Genomic DNA, 6135 nt, shown 5'->3' on the forward strand with positions numbered 1-6135 from the left:
ACCAGCCTGGCCGACAGGGTGAAACTCCGACAGAACTAAAAAAAAAAAAATTAGCTGGGCATGGTGGTGCATGCCTGTAATCCCAGCTACTTGGGAGGCCAAGGCAGGGGGATTGCTTGAACCTGGGAGGTAGAGGTTGCAGTGAGCCCAGATCAGTCCACTGCACTCCAGCTTGGGCAACAGAGTGAGACTCTGTCTCAAAACAAACAAACCAACCCTGACCAGTACTCCTCAAAATGATCAAGCTCATCCAAAACAAGGAAAGTCTGAGAAACTGTCACAGTCAAAAATCAGCTTTCAAAGGACTTGTTTAGTCCTTGCACATACATGTTCATGGTGGGATATTTACTACAGCACAAAGCTGGAAACAGCCCAAGGCCTATCAACAGATGAATGGATAAACAAAAGTGGTCTAACCATACAAGGAAGATTTTTCTGCATGGATATGCCCTATGATATGGGTGAAGCTCGAAACACTCTGTTAAGCTAAAGAAGCCAACCGCAGAAGGTCACACAGTGTATAATTTCATTCATATGAAACGTCGGAAGTAACTCCATGGAGTCAGAACGCCCACTGGTGGTGACCAGAGATGGTGGGAGAGGAAGACGGGAAGGGACTGCTTACTGGGGATGGGGTTTCCTTTTAGGGTAATGAAAACATTTTGGAACTAGATAGAGTTGGTGGTTGCACCACACTGTGAATGTACCAAATGCTGCTGAATTGTTTATTTTAAATCGTTCATTTTATGTTATGTGAATTTCATAAAAAAGACATATTCAATATTCACTTTTCTGTAGAGTAGCAGGCTTGGATGAGACATATATCAGTTCAGGACAAAGGAGTCCTCTGGGAGGGCAGCGAAGGGATTTTGCCACTGCTGTAACACTTGTGTACATAAAAAGGAGTGATCAGAATCACACACAGCAAAGCTAGTTATCTATTGGAAATTCTCCATATTTGAAATATTTCATGATTTAAGAGAAAAAATGTTTAAGTAATTATAGAAAATCAAAAAGAAAGGAAGGAAGGAAGGAAGGGAGGGAGGGAGGAAGGAGGGAAGGGAGGGAGGGGAAGGGATGGAGGGAGGAAGGAAGGAAGGGAAGGAAGGAAGGAAAACGAAGAAAGGAGAAGGAAGGAAGGGGAAGAGGGGAAGGAAGGAAGGAAGGAGGGATGGATGGTGGGAGGGAAGGGAGGGAGGGGAAGGAATGAAGGAGGGAGGGAGGGAGGGAAGGAGGGGAAGGAAGGAAGGGAAGGAAGGAGGGAGGGAGGGAAAGGAAGGGAGGAAGGAAGAAAGCAGGAACGGAGGAAAGAAGGAAGGAAAGGAGGGAGCATTCTAACCCAGCTGAGTCTGAATGCAGTCTCCAGATCAGCAGAGGTTTGCAGAGGTGAAAGCCTCATGCTGGATGGTGGGCCACAGGTAACCAATGACCAGACCACCAGCTTGACCACCAGGAGTGACCACTGAAGGTGAGAACCGAAGTCACTAAGGGCTGAGTGGGGGCTTCTATCCCTGCTTTCCCTGAGAGGGGTGAAGTAAGAGCCACCCAAGAGCTGCCCCATCCCCACCCCTACTCAGCACAAAGCTATTTTTTACATTTGTGTAATTTGTAGCAAAAATTTTGGTCACAAACAGTATTCACCTGCTCTGTGACAACCTTCTCCCTCTGTTACTATTATTCTGAGGCAGCTTTATATAGATGCCATACTAGTTCCACTTTAAAAATTTTGCATGAGATGATAACGCGGTCAAGTGTTCCACGGAGGTTCGTGTTGGGGAGATGCAGGACTTTGTCCTGGGCTAGCAGTATTCTCCTTAAGACCCAGGGTTTTATGTGAGAGGTTTTCAGGTTTTTTCAATGAAGTTTCTTAGAAATACAAATCCATCGGTCGGGCGTGGTGGCTCACACCTGTTAATCCCAGCACTTTGGGAGGCTGAGGTGAGTGGATCACCTGAGGTCAGGAGTTCGAGACCAGCCCGGCTAACATGGTGAAACCCTGTCTCTACTAAAAACACAAAAATTAGCTGAGCATGGTGGCACATGCCTGTAATCCCAGCTACTTGGGAGGCTGAGGCAGGAGAATCGCTTGAACCTGGGAGGCGGAGGTTCCTGTGAGCCAAGATTACACCACTGCACTCCAGCCTGGGTGACAGAGTGAGACGCTGTCTCAAAAAAAAAAAAAGAAGAAGAAATACAAATCCATCATGTATATGGCAGGTATACAAACCAATAAAAATAAACACTTGTATACCCACCGTCCAGCCTAAGAAATAGAACTTTCCTGCTGATGAAGTCCTGCCTCTTTCTCCCGTCTCCCTTTGGAGCCAACTGTGGTCCTGAATTATATCATTCCCCTTGAGCTTCTGTATTAGTTTTGTCACACACATACATGTGCGTATACATCATGTATACGCACATATGTGTGTGTATATCCTTAATGACAGGCTGATGGATCTGGCATGTTTTTGAACTTTATGTGAATGAAATATTTCACACACACACACACACACACACACTTCTGTGACTTGCTTTTGTGGTTTCTGTTGCTTCGTGATTCTTCCATGTTGAAGTGCACAGCTATAGCTCATCACTGCTGTGCAGTGTTCCACTGCTTGGACACACAGCTCATTCATTCACACTCTTGTTAATGGCCATTTGGATTGTCTCTTAGAAGTACTGCTGCTTTGAATACTTGTCTCCTGGTGCATGGGCCAAGGAATTTCTCTAGGGCAGTGGTTCTCAATCCTGGTTGCACTCTACAATGACCTGGGAGAGCTTTGCAAAAATGCTGATGACCTGGGTCCTACTCCAAGGGATTCTGACTGAATTGGGTTTTGGAGAGGAAACCCAGGAACAGGCTTTTGTTTTGTTTTGGTTTGGTTTATTTTTGGAAGCTATCCAGGTGATCCTAATATGCAGCCAGTGTTCAAAGTGACATGAGGGTGACATTGCCCAAAGTATCCCTACCAACAGTGAGTTCTCACCTGGCCACATTTTCACCAATACTTGGTAAGGTTTCTGTTTAGCCTTCTCCCTGCCACGAGGACAGGCAGCTGGGCTGTTCACAGTCTCTCTTCTCCAGTGCAGAGACCAGAGTGCTTCCAGCATGCCAGGCTCCGCTGTGGGGTTCTCCCTTCAGCCCCACTACCTGCCTATGCACTTGGACCCCATTGTTACAAACGGGGGCCCATTCTGCAGCTCACGGGTATCTTCGTCTGGAGCAGGTTTGCACCCTCATCTGCTCTCCCTTCTCTCCTGTCCAAACTCTGGCTCCAAAGCCTCTGCTCTCATCTCCTTCCAAGTATTTTGTGGTTCTGTTTTGGCTGCCTCCTAACCCCAAGGAAGGTGTGGTTTGTCTCTGCTGTCCCCTCTATTTACTGCTTTTGAGTGATTTCAGAAGGGGGAAGTCCCAAATGTACACTGCCAAGTTTTAAGCTAGACACTTTAGAAAACTTAAGAAGACATATTATACCCCCATCCCCACCTCGGTCCACATTGGGCTGACTCAGAACGTCCAAGGACATCAGGCTTCAGTACTTTTTTTTTTGAGATGGAGTTTCACTCTTGTCACCCAGGCTGGAGTGCAATGGCACCATCTTGCCTTACTGCAACCTCTGCCTCCCGGGTTCAAGCGATTCAACTGCCTCAGCCTCCAAAGTAGCTGGGATTACAGGCATGCACCACCACACCTAGCTAATTTTTGTATTTTTAGTAGAGGCAGGGTTTCACCATGTTGGCCAGGCTGGTCTCGAACTCCTGACTTCAAGTGATCCACCTGCCTCAGCCTCCCAGAGTGCTAGGATTACAGGTGTGAGCCACTGTGCCGGGCCAGGCCTCAGTACTTTTATTTATTTATTTTTTTGAGACAGATTCTCGCTGTGTCTCCCAGGCTGGAGTGCAGTGGTGTGATCTCAGCTCACTGCCAGCTCCGCCTCCCGGGTCCAAGCGATTCTCCTGCCTCAGCCTCCCGAGTGGCTGGGACTACAGGCACCCACCACCACGCCCGGCTAATTTTTTGTATTTTTTAGTAGAGATGGGGTTTCACTGTGTTAGCCAGGATGGTCTCAATCTCCTGAACTCATGATCCGCCCACCTCATTCTCCCAAAGTGCTGGGATTACAGGCGTGAGCCACCGCACCCGGCCAGGCCTCAGTACTTTTAAGAGGTGCTCAGGTGAATGATGGCAGCAGGTTACCCTCCCGGTCTCACCCTTTCCTCAGATGTAAGATGAGGTTGCATTCAGTGATTATAAGAGCCCCTGTTGGCTCCAATACTGTGAGCTTGCTGAACGCTGAAACCTCTAGCCTGTCTGGTTGTTGCCTCACTGGGTGCAGGTGTAGGTGCAGGTGTGGCTGAGCCCCTGGCCCAGGTGTGTGCTGCTGATTGGCAAGGACTCTTCCCTCACTCTGGGCCCCAGACTCCGAGCTGGCTGGCTTGCCCTGGACCCTGTGGAGTGACACAGCAATTGCTGGCGTAAAATCATTAACTATGCCAACTGCAGCAGACAGGAGGTGGCAGCATCCTTTTTGCCAGCAGCAGCTGGGACTCAGAACAAGAATCGGCGAGGGCTTGTGGCATTTGCTAGGCCCGTCCAGGAAGCTCTGGCTCAGGATCTCTTGTCCTCAACCTGGAGGTTGAGATTTTTGTCCTTCATCTGGGCAAGTGCAGCAGAAGCAACCAACAGTGGCTCTGCAGCTTAATAATTATGTTACTATCGGGCCAGGCGTGGTGGCTCACACCTATAATCCCAGCACTTTGGGAGGCCGAGGCAGGCGAATCACAAGGTCAGGAGTTTGAGACCAGCCTGGCTAACACGGTAAAACCCCGTCTCTATTAAAAATACAAAAAATTAGCTGGGCATGGCGGTGCCTGCCTGTAGTCCCAGCTACTCGGGAGGCTGAGGCAGGAGAATCGCTTGAACCTGGGAGGCAGAGCTTGCAGTGAACCAAGATCACGCCACTGCACTCCAGCCTGGGCGACAGAGCGAGACTCCATCTCAAAATAATAATAATAATAAAAAATAATAATTTTCTTACTGTCAAACCATTCTGGGGCTGAATTAGTTTCCTACTGCTGTGTAACCAACGACCTCACATTTAGCTGCTTAAAACATCCATTTCTTATCACAAGTTCTGTGGGCCAGGAGTCCTGGCACAGAAGACCGGGGCCTCTACTCAGGATCTTACAAGGTGCAGGCTAGGCTGCATTCTCATCTGGAACTTGGGGTCCTCTCCAAGCTAACCTGGTTGTTGGCAGAATACGGTTCCTTGCAGCTGTGGACTAAGGTCCCCTTTTGCTCGACTGTCTGCTAGCATGTGAGGAGCCTGCACTCACAGTTCCTTGCCCATGGTCCTCTCCCTACTTGGCAACTGATATGGTTAGGCTTTGTGTCCCCACCCAAATCTCATCTTGAATTGTAATCCCCATAATCCCCACGTGTCAAGCGAGAGGGGTGGAGGTAACTGAATCATGAGGGCGGTTTCCCCCTCACAAGATCTGATGATAGTGAGTTCTCACAAGATCTGATGGTTTTATAAGGGGCTCTTCCTCCTTTGCTCGGCATGCCTCCTCCCTGCTGCCTTGTGAAGAAGGTGTCTTGCTTCCCCTTTGCCTTCTGCCATGATTGTAAGTTTTCGGAGGCCTCCCCAGCCATGCAGAACTGTGAGTCAATTAAACCTCTTCCCTTTAAAAATTACCCAGTCTCGGGCAGTTCTTTATAGTAGTATGAAAACAGACTAATACAGCACTTACTTCTTCATGGCTAGCAAGAGAAATTCTTCTCTAGTTCTTTTAAAGGATCAACTGATTGGGTCAAGCCTACTCAGGACAATCTCCCTTTTAATTAACTTCAAGTCCATTAGGGACTTTAATTACATCTGCAAAATCCCTTCACTTTTGCCACAGAATGTAACCTAATCGCAGTAGGGATTATCCCATCACATTCACAGGTCCTGCTGAAACTCAAGGGGAGGTTATTATACAAGGGCATGAGTCACTAGGGTCATCTTAGACCTGTGTATTAAAGGCGCTTCGGAGCCAAACTTCAATTAGCCACACAAACAACCAAAATCCACCAGCAGGGACTAGGATAAGCAAAGCAAACTTGGGAGAATCAAATCAAGTTTCAAGGACAGA

The sequence above is a fragment of the Pongo pygmaeus genome, chromosome 18, assembly GCF_028885625.2.
Source record: "Pongo pygmaeus isolate AG05252 chromosome 18, NHGRI_mPonPyg2-v2.0_pri, whole genome shotgun sequence".
Taxonomy (NCBI): domain Eukaryota; kingdom Metazoa; phylum Chordata; class Mammalia; order Primates; family Hominidae; genus Pongo; species Pongo pygmaeus.